The following is a 17,841-nucleotide window of genomic DNA, read 5'->3' as shown; positions in this document are numbered from 1 at the left end:
GCTGTATGATAGCTATATTCGACGAACTCATAGAAGATATCATGGAAGTCTTCATGGATGATTTTTCAGTATTCGGTAACTCTTTCCATCTCTGCCTTAAAAATTTAAAACGAGTTTTAATAAGATGTGAAGAAACAAACCTTGTGCTTAACTAGGAGAAATGTCACTTCATGGTTCAAGAAGGTATTGTACTAGGGCATAAAATTTCTAGTAAAGGGATTGAGGTGGATAAATCTAAAGTAGAAACAATCGAGAAATTACCACCTCCTAGTTCAGTTAAGGCTATTAGAAGCTTTTTGGGACATGCTGGTTTTTATAGAAGATTCATTAAGGATTTTTCTAAAATAGCTAAGCCTTTAACTAAATTGCTAGAAAAAGATATACCTTTTAACTACGATCAGGAATGTTTAGAAGCATTTAATACTTTAAAGGATAAATTAATTAATGCTCTAATTATAATTGCATCTAATTGGAACCTGCCATTTGAACTAATGTGTGATGCAAGTGATTTTGCAGTAGGTGCAGTACTGGGATAGCGAAGAGACAAGCATTTTCAACCTATCTATTACGCCAGCAAAACCTTAACGGCTGCACAAGAAAACTATACTACTACGGAAAAAGAGTTGCTAGCTGTGGTTTTTGCTTTTGATAAGTTTCGGTCATATCTCATATTGTCTAAAGTTGTTGTTTACACTGACCATTCTGCCCTTCGCTATCTTTTAACTAAAACCGATACAAAACCTTGACTCATCTGATGGATTCTCCTTTTGTAGGAATTTGACTTGGAAATTCAGGACAAGAAAGGAGCTGAAAATCTAACGGCTAATCATCTGTCTAGGCTCGAGAAAACCAATACCAGAGAACTAGATGAAATGGAAATTAATGATTCATTCCCTGAAGAACAATTTTTCGCTATATCTAACTCTGAGGTACCTTGGTTTGCAGACATCGTGAAATTTTTAGCTGCTAACATTATCCCAAAAGGGTTAACACACCAGCAAAAGAAGCGATTCTTTAATGATGTAAAAAACTACTTTTGGGACGATCCATTTTTGTTTCACAAATGTGTAGATCAAGTTATTAGAAGATGCATTACAGGATCAGAAATATCAAAAATATTGGAACACTGCCACTCAGGGGCAACCGGAGGACACTATAGTGGAACAAAGACCGCACACAAAATACTTGAATCAGGTTTTTATTGGCCTTCGTTATTCAAAGACGCCAGCAGGTATGTTACTTTATGTGACAAATGCCAATGGACAGGTAACATATCTAAACGTGATGAAATGCCTCAACTATATGCTTTCTTGTGAAATATTTGACGTGTGGGGTATCGATTTCATGGGTCCATTCCCCAGTTCATTTGGAAATAAATATATCTTAGTAGCAGTTGACTACATGTCCAAATGGGTAGAAGCTCAAGCTCTACCTACTAATAATGCTAGAGTGGTAGTACGTTTCTTTTCAAGATTCGGAACACCTAGAGCAATTATCAGTAATAGGGGCACTCATTTTTGTAATACCAATTTGGAAAAACCCTTAAGAAATACGGAGTTCATCATAGAACGGCCACCCCATACCATCCTAAAACTAATGGACAAGCTGAAGTAGCAAACCAAGAACTCAAACGGATCCTTGAAAAAACGGTAGAATCAAACAGAAAAGACTGGGCAATAAAAATAGACAATGCCTTATGGGCTTACAAAACCGCTTTTAAGACTCCTATAGGGACATCACCTTACAGACTACTTTATGGCAAAATTTTTCATCTCCCTTTCGAACTAGAGCATAAAGCTTTTGGGGCTATTAAATTTCTAAACCTTGATCCTGAACTTGCAAGAAAAAACAGGTTGATGCAGCTGAACGAGCTAGATGAATGGTGAGCCAATGCATATGAAAATTCACGCCTATACAAGGAAGCAACAAAGCAGCGCCATGATGTTCATTTAAAGCAACGGAAACAATTTGAAGTTGGAGATCTTGTCTTACTATACAACTCAAGATTCAAATTGTTTCTCGGGAAACTAAAATCACGATGGTCAGGACCCTTCGTAATTCAATCTGTTCATCCATATGGCACGATAGAGGTAAGTCACCCATCATATGGTACTTTCGAAGTAAACGGACAACGTCTCAAACTTTATAATGGTGAGGATTTTAAAGTCGATGGAGAGGAGCTACGACTCCACAAACTGTCCTTAGTATACTAACAAGGTAACAGTCGAGCTTAGCCTATAAACAAGCGCTTCTCGGGAGGCAACCCGAGTACTAACCATTTTAAATTATTTTAAATTTAAAATTTTAAAACTTTAGGTCAATAACAGAGTATTTGAAGCATAGATTCCCAGCACCACACGGCCTGTAACACGATCGTGCTTAAGGCTGTGTGTACCAACCAGGAGGGAAACACGACCGTGCAATACGACCGTGTAAAAATAGAGTAAATGATTTCTCCAAAACACGAGATGCGATAAATCCCCACGGCCATGCGACATGGCCATGGGTGAACTTGATAGAGGAACACGGGCATGCCAGGGATAAGGCTCGATTCTGTTTCTTCGACACAGGCATGAGACACGCTCGTGCCGCTAAGCCGTGGACAACAATACACGGGCGTGGTACCTTAACATGGGCGGGGAAGAACGAACAAAGCTAGGCACGGCCGTGCGATATGGCCGTGTACCACAGACACCCAAGACACACGGGTGTGGGAGGATAACCAGTCACGACCTAAAAATTTGAAACACACGAGCTCACCCTCATACGTGCACGGGCGTGGCCCTAGGCCGTGTGGGCCTCCCCTATATAAGCAAATCACTGTTCATTTTTTCTTCCTTCAAAAAAAAAAATCCTAGCCGAAATCTCCCCTTCTCCACTCCCTGATCCCTATTCTCAGCCACCACTACCCTCTCGTCCAGTTCATGTGGCAGCTTCATATGTTGACATTTCTGAGCACCTCACCCGATTCAAGCTTTAGTGTTTTCAACGATTTGACAATATTGATGCTACTCTACAGTAGATTTGTCAGCACCTTCCTATCTCATCGTCAGTCCCACCTCGTAACCATCCAGCAATGAATATATCTAGAAATATTTATTTATTATTTTATGTTTTTACTAATGATTGAAACTATTTCTATTATTTTTATTAGACTTTAGATATTTTATTTTTCCTTATTAACTTCGGCTATTTCTTTTTGAGTACTTATCCTTCCTAATATCCCCTAAAAAGTTCTTGATTTTATCCCAATTATATAGAGCTCTTGAGCTGATCATCACATAGGAACTAAAGCTCCACCGGGAAAGGTTCTCCACGACTTCCATGTCCTGCTCGACCACAACCATAGCTACCACTAGGTATAATATTCTTTTCGCGCAGGACTTATGGCCTAATGAACCTCTACGACTGCCAGAGTATCCTCCTCCACTTTCAAACCAATCACTCTCCAAAACTCTAGTTTGAGGAATTCATCATACAGGAAGTTTCACTTCTCTACCTATCTTATTTTTTCTCTAACATCTATCTTTGTACATTGAAGGCAATGTACATCTTAAGTGTGGGGGTATTTATTTCACTATTAGAAAAATCCCTGAATAATCACCTTGTTCTCATGAAAAACTCTCATATCATATTTAGGATAAATTTTAATTGATTTATGATTTTGATTGATAGGTTTTGAATTAAAACATAGGGATTTATGCATTGATTTTTTTTTAAACTTTAAGACATTAGAGAATCAAGCATGACAAGTTGATTTTTAAGAAATTAAATTATAGGTTGTTTCCCCAAGTCAAAGTATTACTTTGAATTAGAATTCACGAGTCCAAACATCAAAAAGCCATAATTTTTTTGTGAGATTTTTGAGCCTTTTGAGCATCTATTCGTCCTTTCATGCTCACTTTTATTATTGCTTTGAGTGCGTCAGTATTGAACTGTTATTCTAGAACTTGCTTAATTATGCATGTCGAGACCACACCATTTGATTTGATATATCAATATGATTAAGGCACTTAAGATTAACCCACTCATGCCATGAAAAGCCTACCTCCACGATTAACCCCTAGTAAACCCCCTTGAGCCCAACAAACCAATTCTTGTATTACCCTTAATATTAACCTTTAACCCATTATTGTTGAAATCATCTAAATTAATCCCTATTTTTGTCAAGATTTGAGTTGAATGGATTGCCTAGCTATGTTTTGTTCTTGATATTTAGCCTACATTATTTAACTTGTTCTTAAAAAAAACACAACTATGTATGCATATCTGTAATTTCATATTCTGAGAGAAGCTCTGTTGTATGCAAGTGAAGATTAACTCTTTTTCTCGTTAGGAAAATTTTCAATTCAATCTCGATTCTAACCCTTTCTTTCAACTTGTGACCACACCCCCTAACCAAGCCACATTACACCCCTCTAAAGACCTTCTGATTGATGTATCATCTTAAAATTAAAGTGGTGGAGATTTGATTTTCATGCAAGCCTATGGTAATGACTTTCCATTATTGACTATTGAGTGCTTCCTTTATTGTCCTCCAAACACCTTGAGTGATTTGAGTGAATCTTTAGAGAGGATGTAAAACTCTGTGATATTCTGAACTAAAGGTAATTATTTAAATGAGGGAGGACACTTATATTTTCGGGATAAAATGCTCAACTGAGAATGATTGCAACTTTTATGTTCTTTTAGTTAAATTCTCAATGTATGATTACCTATGGATTAATTTGAGATATTATTGATAGAAATTATAAGTTGAGAAGGATTCATTCTGATTATGAGTTGAGAATTTTGCTTGAGGACAAGCAAATGCTTAAGTGTGGGGGTACTTGATAAACCGTAAATTATACATATTTTTACCCCATGTTTAATGCATTTTATAGATGATTTCTCATTAGAATTGGTGAATTCGATGCTCCTAATGCTTTAATTTCATGTTTTGTACTTAGGAGAGCACTAAGAGTCAAAAGGAACCAAAAACGAGCAAAAAAGGGACAAAATGGACCAAATCGAGAAGATGACACCGCTTAAGCCTTGCCACACAGACAGCTTACACGCCCGTGTCTTTCGAAGGTGTCGGCTAAGGCTTTCACGATTCACACGACCTGGCCATTGACCCACACGGCCGTGTGTAATTTAACGGATTGAACACGGCCCGGCAATCACGTCACACGGCCGTGTTACACGGGCATGTCCCTATTGAGCCCAAGTTAAGTCTAATTCGAAAAAGGCCACTTTGGAGGGTTTCGAGGCATTCCAAAGCCTATAAATACGCACTAGAGGAGGAGAAAAAGGGAGACAGAGAAGAGGGATAAGGAATTACCCCAAGGAAGCCGATTGATCCATCTCAAAAGCCGGATTCATCATCAAGACAGAAGATCTCTCCTCAATTTCCCTTAGGAGTTTTGGGTTTTCTTTATGTTTTGTATTCTTTATTCTTATGAGATGTTTTCTTATTTAGTTATGAACTAAATCCCCTAAATACCTAAGGGGAATGAAACCTAAGACGAATCTTGTTATTATTTTCTGAATCCTATGATAAGTATTTAAGTTGTTCTTAATTATGTGTTCTTAATTCTTGTTTTGATATGCCACGATATTGATTGAAGACATGCTCTTATTCAGAGGAGGAATAGACCCTGTCTAAGAGTACATTTGTCATAATTAAGCAGAGTTGATTGCGCGCCTAGAAATAGGGTGACAAGATTTTGCCGGATTAGGGTGAAACCTAATAAGGGGATCCATAGATCGAGTTAATGCAACCCTAGAGCGTTAATTAGAGAAAAGTCTCGGTTATTCAATCTAGGGATTAGACGTTATTAGTCTTGAATAGGGATAATAACATAACTTACGGATCTCTACGAAACAAGTTGAATGAATAAATCGTCCGATCCGGACCCAAAGTAACAAGTAAAGTCTAGGTGGATTTTTCCTTAGGTATTGTCTCAAGTCAATCGATTTTCCCAAAAGAAATTCCCCAATTCTTTTCTCTGTGCGTTCTTAGTTTAAATAATTAGTTAATTAAAACAAACACTTTTATTCCTAGGCTAGACAATAAAAAGATAGTTATTACTAGTACTTTTGGTTCCCTTGGTACGATATCTCGGTCTTGCCATTACTATACTATTGTTCAATAGGTGCGCTTTCCTTTTTGTCATGATAATAGTTAGTCTAGGTTTGATCTTCCTTATAAATATTTATTACTTGTTACGAATCACTGCAATCAAGATTTTGGCGTCGTTGCCGGGGAACTGAAATATTAGGAACACTAAATTTTTATTACTTTAGCCATTTATTTTTCTTACAATTTTATTTTATTTTCTTATTTATTAATTTACTTTTTCTTTCTCTTGGCAGGTTTTTATAGTTTATGACTAGAAGAAACCCATCAGGACCTTTACTTTTTGACGAAGAAATCGATCGAACAGTTCGTAGAAATTAAGGAGAAATAAGGCATAGTTTACGATACACAAAAACTGAACAAGAAGACAATACTCCACCTCCAACAGACGAGATGGCTGAAAACCAAGACAATCAGCTGCCGCCTGCAATTGCAGCTAATCAAAATCCTACTCCACGTACTATGTATGACTATGCTAAACCCTCTTTAACAGGAACTGAATCAAGTATAGTTAGACCTGCTATTGCTGCGAATAATTTTGAATTAAAACCAAAGACTATTCAGATGATACAGCAGTTTGTTCAGTTTGATGGCTTGCAAGATGAAGATCCCAACACTCACTTAGCAAATTTCCTGGAATTTTGCAATACATTCAAAATCAATGGCGTTTCTGGTGATGCCATCCGTCTTCGGTTATTTCCCTTCTCACTGAGAAACAAAGCTAAATAGTGGTTAAACTCATTACCACGAGGGTCTATCACTACTTGGGAGCAAATGATCGAGAAATTTTTACTAAAATATTTTTCGCCGACTAAAACGGCTAAATTACACAATGGTATCTCTTCTTTTGTGTAGATGGACTTAGAAACACTTTACGATGCATGGTAGAGATACAAGGATCTATTGAGAAGGTGCCCTCACCATGGGTTACCTCTATGGTTGCAAGTTCAAACATTCTACAATGGTGTGAATCCCTCGACAAGACAAATGAGTGACGCTGCTGCTGGCGGAACTATCAACAATAAAACAGCGGAAGATGCCTACGAATTTATAAAGGAGATGTCACTGAACAACTATCAGTGACAAGACAAAGTTGGTACATTTTATACCAATACGTACCGATATTCCCTTGAGAAATTGGCTGAATTGTATGTTTTCGAGATCGTGAGACTTCATGGAGTACCCTTTTCAATTATTCCGAATAGAAATTTGAGGTTTACCTCGCGATTTTGGAAAAAGTTGCAAGAGGCATTAGGAACAAAATTGAATTTTAGCATGGCATTTCACCCGCAAACCGACGGTTAGTCAGAAAGAGTGACTCAGATCTTAGAAGACATGTCGCAGTGTTGTGTTCTCGAGTTTGAAGGTAGTTGGGAAGAGTACTTACCGTTGATAGAGTTTGCCTACAATAATAGTTATCAGTCTAGTCTAATAATGGCGCCTTATGAGGCTTTATATGGACGCAAGTGTCGGACACCCTTATATTGGACTGAACTTAACGAAAATCAAATTCTCGGGGTTAATTTAGTCAAAAAAATCGAAGAGAAAGTTAAGGTGATTCGCGACTGTTTGAAGGCTACTTCCAATAAACAGAAATCCTACGTAGATTTGAAACGAAAGGAAATTGAGTTTCAAGTTGGTGAGAGAGTGTTTTTGAAAGTATCACTATGGAGGAAAGTCCTCAAATTCGATAGAAAAGGTAAGCTGGGCGCTCGCTTTATAGGACCTTATGAGATTACCGAGAGAGTAGGGCCTGTTGCCTACTAATTGGCCTTATCCTCAAAGTTAGAAAAGATTCATGACGTGTTCCATGTGTCCATGTTTTGTCGATATAGATAGGATCCTTCGCATGTAATCGCGCCAACTGAGGTTGAGATTCAGCCGAATATGACTTATGGCGAAGAGTTGGTTAAGATTTTGGCTCAGGAGGTTAAACAATTGAGGAATAAGAGTATAGCACTTGTTAAAGTTTTGTGGCATAGACATGGAGTCGAGGAAGCCACATGGGAACTTAAGGAGACCATGAGAGACCAATACTCGAACTTATTCACCGGTAAGATTTTCGGGGACGAAAATCCCTAAGGGGGAGAATTGTAATAGCCCGATTTTGGGCTTAGTTGAAACAGTGGTTTCGGGACCACAAATCTGAAGTCAATAAATTATTTTTTATTATTATTTTGGTGTCATAGTATGATTATATGAGTGTGAAAATTTTGGTAAATTAATTTTAGCATTGTGAGCCTAATTGTGAAAAAGGACTAAATCGCATAAAGGGAAAAAGTTGAGATTTGCTAGCCAAAGGTGTTAAATAACTAGAGAGCCATAATTAGAGGTCTTTAAAGTGCAATTAGACCCTTAAAAGAAGCTTGGCCGACCATAGGGACAAGATAAATCAATTGGTCAAATGGTGAGGTGAGTTGATGACTTAATATTGTCTACAAATAAAATAAAGAGAAAACTATTATCATCTTTTTACTCTTCTTTCTTCCATAGATTTTTCCTCCAAGAAATAGCCATGGGAGCTTGAAACTTTTAGCCATTTATTCCTTTCTCAAGTAAGTAATTTAGATGGTTATTTTTTATGATTTTGGTACTTCTAGAACCCTTATAGCATGAGCTAACTAATGAGGAGACTATTTTGCAAAATGGTTGAGAGTCTAGGGTTTTTCCATGAAAGCATATATGTTGTTAACTTAAATTTTATGGAAGAATATGAGTTATGGTTGTGAAATAAACAACTTTTGTGAAAGAACTTCTCATGAAAACCCTAATAGGACCATTTTGTAAGGATTGTAAAATAGATAGTAATGTAGTGAAATAATGGAAATTTTGGGTTGCTATAAGAGTAAAAAGGGTTCGGCTAGGCTTAAGGCATGAAGAAATTCGATAAAAATTGATTTTTGAGCCTAGGGGTAAAATGGTCATTTTGTAAAAGTATAGGGGCAAAATGGTCATTTTTCCAAAAATATAAAATTTTGATTGTATAAATTTATCTAGTGATTAAATGGATGAATTTTTATTATTTTAGATCAAGAAATACAAAATCCAAACCTAGACCGAGGGAAGGCCAAGCAAGTAGATTAAAACCGATTAATTACCTACATTTTGTAATCCCAAGAAAGTTGTATGTTAATAATGCAACTATATTGTTATGGTTTGTGATCGAATTGATATTGCATAAATTTTTCCTACGCATGTCTATTTTTGTCCAAATATTTAGAAATTGGTCAAATTGATAATTAGGACCTTAGAATTTATAATCTAAAGCAATTTCATGCTAAAAGCTTCTAGAACATAAGTTTTGCATCTTATTTACTTTGGTCCCTAAAGTTCAATTAGACATTTTATGCATAGAATTTCTTTAAGAAATTTTTACACTAGCATGCATACATATCATGGACCTCATAATAGTCATAAAATAATTAATTCTATCTCAAATTTATGGTCTCGAAACCACTATTCTGACTAGGCCCTAATTTGGGATATTATAGATGGCGTTATAGTCAGAGAGTTACACGGGCTAGGACATGAGCGAGTCCCACATCACACGGGCGTGTGTGACCACACGGCCTACCCTCACGGGCGTGTAACTCTCCAAAACAAGAAATTTTTTTTAAGTGTTTAAAAGGTTCCGAAAGTTCTCAGTTTGGTCCTAAACCACTTCTGATGTATGTTCTAGGTCTTGTAGACCTTTATAAGGGACAATGTTTTATGACTCAATTTTATATGAATATTCATGTTTAAGTCTGGTAATGCTTTGAATCCTGTTCCGGCGTCGAATACGGGTAAGGGGTGTTACATTAGGTGCATGGTCGGTCAAGGTAAGGTAAGGGAGGGAAAATGGTCTATTGAGGGGAAAAAGGGATGGAAAAGGGATCATGGGAGTGAAAAGGAGAATTTTGACCTCATAAACAAGGAAGGAACCTTCGCAAGCTTGGCAACAAATGGGCTGGACAAAAATAGGAGTTGATCACTTGAGTTGTTAAAATAAATTAAATAAAAAAGTGAAAGTGTGAGGGCTTAAACATGTGACCAATTAGAATTAATTCACACACTCCTTGTGTTATGAACTAACGTGAATAAATAAATAAATTATGTGGCGTGACAGAGTAAGTTTTATAAGTTGAGAAGTTAGTGGATGGTTTTATTTTGGAAAATTCTTTTATTAGAGATAAGAGAATTCTAACCACATATGGTTTCATTAGGTGCGAATCAAAGTTTCTATTCTTTTAGATTGGAAGTGATCAAGCTTCAATAAGATTTCCTTTTCGAATCACAAAAGGTGTGCATTTTATACAAGTTAAATACATAATAATTTTACTATAATTTACCAATCTATTTTACAAATGAAAACATAATTATTTTTGTTATTACATGTGAGTGACTATGTGGTTATAGGGTAAGTTATTCTCACTCAAGTTCTAATGATATGATATGATAAATATTTTTATGAGTTGATAATTTATTTCTAATCTCATGTTTTGTAAAAATCATGGGTATATGTTCATTTTGGAAAACACGGATCACCTTGACTATTGAAAATTATATGTACATGAAAGCGTAATTATCATGCTTATTGATTTGCAGTTAGATTTGTATGCCATGATGCATTACATGGGGTTGGGACAATTGTTAGAGGAAGATGTGGCAGTTTAACTATATATTGATAAGTCATCATTGCTAAGCAACCCAGGATGGCGGGTCATCATTGCTGAGCAACCCGAGATGACTTAAATTTGGTGATTTATCCACAATCTAAATGTTTTAGTGGTTGTTATGCGAATTTGGTGGCTTTTTCCACAACTATATGCATTGGCAGTTTGTCTACAAATTTGGTGGCCTTGTCCACGTATATGTTGGTGTCTTTTGGATAGATGAGTTCTGGAGAACTCTTTTTGGTTTGTCGCGATGATGGGTAGCATGTTTTAAAAGAAACTGCATACTATTTTTATCAAATTTTCATTGTCATAATCATGTGCATAAAAGATGTGATTTTGTATATTGTGCTTGTGTTTATTGATATTTAATTTGTTAAAAAATTTACACTGAGCTTTTAGCTCACTCTCTAGTTTTCATAAACATTTCACATGATACACGAGCGTAGAACTTGCATTCAACATATGGAGGGGTCTCTTAGATGAAATATTTTATAAATGGTTAATAAAATTTTTGGGTTGTTATTTTAGACATTAGACATTGGACTATATATGGGTTTTTTTTACTTATATTTTATAAACTAACATGCATGATTGATAAACTTATAGGTGTTTTAAATTGTTGATATAAAATATTTTAATGATTTTATCTAATTTTTAATAAACTTATAATTTTAAGTTTTATTTATAAGTATTTTCAAATTCCGCTGCGAAATATTTTACCAAAATCATTTTTAAAAAATAATTAAAATTGATGATGCAATTTGTTTGTTTTAATGATATAAGACGATAACTCAATAAAATAATGAACTTTTCAAATATTTATGTTTTAATAAATGTTATTCAAAACCTAAATTATTTAGTATTTAAATTTTAAGTTTTCACAAAAATGACTTTAACTTATTTGTTTTTAACAAGTACAATTTTTACAACAGATTGAATGTGGCTTCCAAAATTTGGCCATAACATCTAGACTGGATTTGGGGGGTTACACTAATAGATTTAATAGGGTGATTTTGGACTACTGTAAAAAGAAGTTTGTAGTTCAGAGTGCAGATGGTAATTCAATAGAGGTGAATGGTGTTAGAACGAATGGTTCAACTCATATCATTTCAATAGTTCAAGCTAATAAACTCTTTAATCAAGGCTGTGAAGCTTTTCTGCTTATATTATTAACTCGAATGCCGTTAATAATTAGATCAGTAAGATTCAAACTATTTGTGAATTCCATGATGTGTTTCCCGAGGAATTACCGAGATTATGGCCAGACTGGAAAGTTGAGTTCACAATAGAGGTGTTCCCTCGTAGGGCCCCAATGTCGATTTCTCCTTATCGCATGGGACCGACGAAGCTGAAGGAACTAAAAGTTCAATTGCAAGATTTACTAGATTACGGCTTTATAAGCTCTCTACTATATTGCCCTAGGGAGCTCTAGTATTGTTCATTAAAAAGAAAGATAGTTGGATGCGGCTTTGTGTATATTATTGGTAATTGAATAAGTTAACAATTAAGAACCGATACCCTCTACCTCGTATTGATAACTTATTCAATCAATTAAAAGGAGCTTCAGTCTTTTCCTAGGTCAACTTGAGATTGGGTTACTATCAACTGAAAGTGAAAGATACTGACGTACCAAAAATGCCATTCCGTATGCGTTACTTCCATTACGAATTCTTGGTAATGCCTTTCGGTTTGACAAATGTTCTAGTGGCATTCATGGACCTCATGATTTGTATTTTTCAGAGCTATCTAGATCAAATTGTGGTAGTTTTCATCGATGACATTCTAATCTATTTAAAATCTAAAGCTGAGCACAAATAGCATCTCCGAAGTGTTTTGCAAGTGTTGCGAGAAAAGAAATTGTACGGGAAGGTTAGGAAATGTTAATTCTAGTTACCTGAGGTTGTGTTTCTTGGACATGTTATTTCAGCTGATGAGATTATAGTTGATCTGAAAAGGATCGAGGCCATCGTGCAGTGGAAAAAACCAAGAAATGTATTAGAAGTCCATAGTTTTCTTGGATTAGCAAGTTATTACCGAAGATTTGTTAGTGAGTTTTTGAAAAAAGCCATGCCGATGACTAAGCTATTGTAAAATAATGTTTAGTTTGTTTGGAACAATCAGTGCCAAGAGAATTTTGAAAAATTGTAACAGATGTTAATAAAAGCACCACTTCTAACCTTGCTAGAAGTAGGGAAAGATTTTGTGGTATATAGTGATGCTTCGTTGAGTGGTTTGGGTTGTGTTTTGATGCAAGATGGAAATGTGATTGCATATGCATCTCGCTAGCTAAAAAAACATGGACACAACTATCCGACGCACGATTTAGAGCTAATTGCTGTGGTTTTTTGCTCTAAAGATCTGAAGGCACTATTTTTTTGGTGAAAAATGTCATATTTATACCAATCACAAAAGTCTTAAATACCTCCTAACCCAAAAGGATTCGAATTTGAGACAGTTTTGTTAGGTTGAACTTTTGAAAGATTACAATTGCGTTATCCATTACCACCCTAGTAAAGTTAACATTGTAGTTGACGCGTTGAGTATAAAGGTAGCAGTTGAGTTGTAGGCGATGTTCTCTTAACTTAGTAATAGCAATGACGATAATTTGTGGGCTAAGTTGAAAGTCAAACCAGTGTTGTTTGACCAGATTTGAGGATTGTAATTAACTAATGCTAAGTTGTCAGGGAAAAGAGAAATGGTTCAGAATGGTTAGATAAAAATTTTCAACATAGATGATTGTGATTGTTTAAGGTTTTGTAATCAAAATTGTGTTCCAAGCGTTGCCGATTTGAAAGAATTATACTTCATGAAGCTCACGATATCTCTTTTACCATGCACCCTAGTGGAATAAAAATGTATCGCAATTCACAGGAATTATATTGGTGGCCTAGAATGAAAAGAGAAATAGTTGAGTTCGTGGCTAAATGCCTAACTTGTCAACGAGTTAGGGCGGAACATCAAGTCCCACTGGACTTCTTCAACCTATTTCGATTCTTAATGGAAATGGGAGCGCATAATGATGGATTTTGTATCAGGGTTACCATTGTCTCTGAGCAAAAGAAATGTAGTTGGGTGATAGTTGATTGACTTACAAAATCAGCCCATCTTGTTGCAGTTAGAACCAATTGGTCACTTTCGAAGCTTGCCAAGGTATACATTCTAGAAATTGTTAGATTAGACAGCGTACCTATGTCGATTATATTTGATCAAAATCCCTAATTTACTGCGAGATTTTGGAAATAGTTGTATGAATCTTTAGGTACAAAATTAAACTCTAGCATTGCCTTTCACCCATAGATAGATGGACAATCAAAACATGTTACTCAGATTTTAGAGGATATGCTTCGAGCTTTCTTAATTGATTTTGAATCAAACTAGGAATGTTGTTTACCCTTGGCTGAATTTGTGTACAATAAAAATTTTCAGTCGAGTATTCAAATGGCTCTGTATGAAGCATTATATGGTCCTAGGTGTCAAACACCTATTTTTTGGTTAGATTTGTGTGAAAGCAAAGTTGTTGGACCAGAATGAATTTGAGAAATGTAAGATATAGTTAAGGTGATTCGAGATAGATTGAAAGCAACTTCCGATAGACAAAAATCGTATGCAGATCTGAATCGTCAAAACATTGAGTGTTTCGTGGGTGATAAAGTGTTTTGAAAGGTTTCTCCAAGGAAAAAGGTCTTATGACTTGGCCAGAAAGGAAAGTTGAGTCCCTATTTTATTGGACCGTATGAATTCACAGAAAAGGTTGGACCAGTTGTGTACCGGTTGGAATTATTGGTAGAGTTACAGAAAATACATGATGTTTATGTATCGATGCTCAGGAGATACCGATCGAATCCATCTTACATTATTTCGGCGGAAGATATAGAAATTTAGCCTGACTTGTCTTATGAGGAAGAACCGATTGAAATTTATGCTCGCAAGGTGAAAGAATTGCAAAAAATTGCATTCCATCTATGAAAGTTTTGTGCCATAGCCACAGTGTCGAGGAAGTGACCTGGGAACCGGAAGAAATTATGATATCCCTGTATCTCCACCTCTTTTCAAGTAAATTTCAGGGACGAAATTTCTCTAAGGGAGAGAATTGTAACGACCCAAAAGTCAGTGGTGTTAGAAAATATGGTTTCATAAATCGAACTAGTAAATATGTTTATTAAATATTTACAAATTTATATTATAAGTGAATTAAATTTTTGTCAAGTAAATTTGTCAAATTAGTGCTTAATTATACTGTATAGACTAAACCGTAAAAGTGTCAAATTTCAATTGTTATTAAGGTATAAGATAGGACATGACTAAGTCACCTTTAAAGCAATTAAACCAATGGTTTAATATTAGGAGATGACAATAAGGTGTTTAAAGATTAAAAATGTTATAAAAAGTATAATACAAAATAATTAAAAGATTAATTAAAAGAAAAAAGATGTTAATTAGTGGATCGAAAAAGAATGTAACCATTCTCTTTTCACTTTAGACATTTCGAAACAAAGAAGAGAAGAAGAATAAGATGAAAGATTAGTTTTTTAAACTTTCAAGCTTCAATTTGATTAGTTCAATTTAGTCTTTTTCCTGTAATTTTTATGTTTGCGGAACCCCGGTAGCTTAAGCTAGCTGACCCATGTCATATTTTTCGTTACTGTTAAAGTTTAAGGATATTACCATTGTTGAATAATTGGAGTTTGAAGTGTTATTTTGATAGATATTAAGGTTAGAAGTTAAAAAGAACTAAATTGTAAAGTCAGTTTATGATTTTATGCAATAGGGACTAAAAAGAATAATTTGTGAAATTTGTGGTACAATTGAAAAATAAGAAGTCCGATAGGAACTCTAGTGAATTCGACATAAAATTAGAGGGCTAAATGTGAAAGTTATGTTAGACTCGATTTTAGGGACTAAATGAAATAAAATGCAAAAGTTACATAAATTAGAAATTGAATGTGAAAATGGTTGTATATTGATAATTTAACGTTTTGTTTTTACTCCTAGCTAACGTCGACCCGGATTGCTCAAAAAAAAAAGAATAGACAAAGTTGTCTACGTATCTCAGAGTTTACAGTTTGTGTTTTCATAATCCGAACAACTTTACAATGCTTCATTTTGAACAGTTTGTGTATGGTAAAAATATGAGGTGAGTTACTTGTGATAATGAAATGAATTGGGTTGAATTGAATTGACTGATATATCTAAGGACTAAATTGTATATTTATGAAAAGTGTATATATTTATGCAAATGTGAAATTGAATACATAATGTGATGATATATTGTTGCCATATGTTGAATAAATGTGTTGTGATGAAAATAAGTGTGAATTGGTATATTTGCGGAAAATGAATTACGAAATGGAAACCCTATTAATTGTTCGGGCAAAGTCAGATATAGTTGAGATGCCATAGGATAGGAAGAGTTTAGGGCTACTTCGATTATGAGTCGATGAGGTACTTAGTACTAGTTTGCTACAATATAATCGATGAGACACTAGGTGTCAACTTATTTATAGCACTAACCACAATTATTTGCTTCGAATTTATCGAATAAGGCACTGGGTGCTAAACAGGTGTGTTGGTTGGATTCGTGTATCAGTCAGAGTCTGAATCATGTTAATAGGGAAACAAATTGTAAAATCGAGATATTATTATTGAAATAGAAAATGATGAGAAATGAAATTGAAATGTGGAAAGAATACGAAATAGTGAATGGAAATGTGAATAATGAATGGTGATGACCAATGAATGTTTATGAATTTGAAAGGCTAGATGGAATATGTCTATATATGGATTGAGTTATCATATGTATTATGAAATATAATTGCCATGTATTGATATTAAAATGATGAATTGGTTGTAATGAAAGAATTGGTAATTTGGCATTTCTGATTTATTATATTGAATGTCATTACTTGAATTAAAATTTTCATCTTAATGATCTCTATTTTCTTTAAATATTCGGATTATAGAAAGAACACTAAGTTATACTCAACGTACGATTTTGTTTTCACCATGCGCAGGTTAGGTATGTAACACCCCTCATCCGTATCTGACATCGGGATAGGGCTCGAGGCGTTACCAGGATTTCACGTTTATAAACATATTAAATCAAGTCACTAAGTTGCGCTCTAATTTAAAACTTTTCAAACATGTATATCCTTTCCCTTAAACAGGCTTTCGATACCTAAAACATGTCTAGAGGCGGTGCGGGACAAAATCGAGAACGTTTGATAAACTTTGGGCACCTTAGAAAATTTTCCTTATCTGAAAGTGTTACACGCCCATATAGAGTAGCCGTGTAGACTCACACGCCCGTGTGACTCGGGACATGGCCATGCCCTTCGGCCGTGTGCAACACTGACTTATCAACACGGCCATGGCACACGCCCATGCTGCCTACCCGTGGGAAACACTGTCTTTTAGACACAGCAAGGACACATGCCCATGTGGCCTACTCGTGTGCGTTTTTATTTAAACTTTTAAGTGCAGGGGACACAGGCCATAGCCCACACCCATGGGATGAAACCGTGTGTCACACACGGCCTAGACACACGCCCGTGTGTCTGACCATGTGGACCCTAATAGGCTATTTTCCAAGCCTTAAGTCACCCCTTTCTACTCCTTATACTTAGTAGTTACCACGTTCGAAGGAAAACATGATTATACACTTGTAAATAATCTTGATAAAACTAATTGCATGGAAACCTCATATCATTGGTTTCATACATGAAAGGTAATTTCCCATTTAGTGTTTATGGGTTTCCATGTCACTTTAATTCATCCGAAATTGGCTCGTTCATGTAACTCATTGCCAATTGGTAAATAAAACCATACAAAAATTCGTAGGTCATAGCCTACTTCAATTAAGCCAAATTTTCATGGCCATATACAAAAAGATAAACATATTTTTACATGCCTTCATTTGGAAAATCAAATGACACATAACAAAACACTCAAAAATCCTATACATGCCATTGAACAAAATAAAAATGTCTTTATACCAAAGCTTGACTAGTTGATAGTGTGTCGACTCTCCAATCGTCTTGTAACACCCCGAACCCGAGACCGTCG

General features: G+C 35.4%; 1 non-coding gene across 1 annotated transcript; it reads right to left on the bottom strand.

Annotated features, from left to right (window-relative positions):
• Window positions 1–6,944: 6,944 nt before the first annotated feature.
• On the bottom strand, window positions 6,945–7,050 carry LOC121211590 (small nucleolar RNA R71). The gene has a single exon (XR_005906810.1). It is a non-coding gene; the product is annotated as a small nucleolar RNA R71 (small nucleolar RNA).
• Between the last annotated feature and the right edge of the window lie 10,791 nt (window positions 7,051–17,841).

This window comes from Gossypium hirsutum, chromosome A12 (genome assembly GCF_007990345.1).
Source record: "Gossypium hirsutum isolate 1008001.06 chromosome A12, Gossypium_hirsutum_v2.1, whole genome shotgun sequence".
NCBI classification, from domain to species: domain Eukaryota; kingdom Viridiplantae; phylum Streptophyta; class Magnoliopsida; order Malvales; family Malvaceae; genus Gossypium; species Gossypium hirsutum.
Note: the sequence above shows the minus strand (reverse complement) of the source record. Positions and strands in the feature narration are given on the sequence as shown.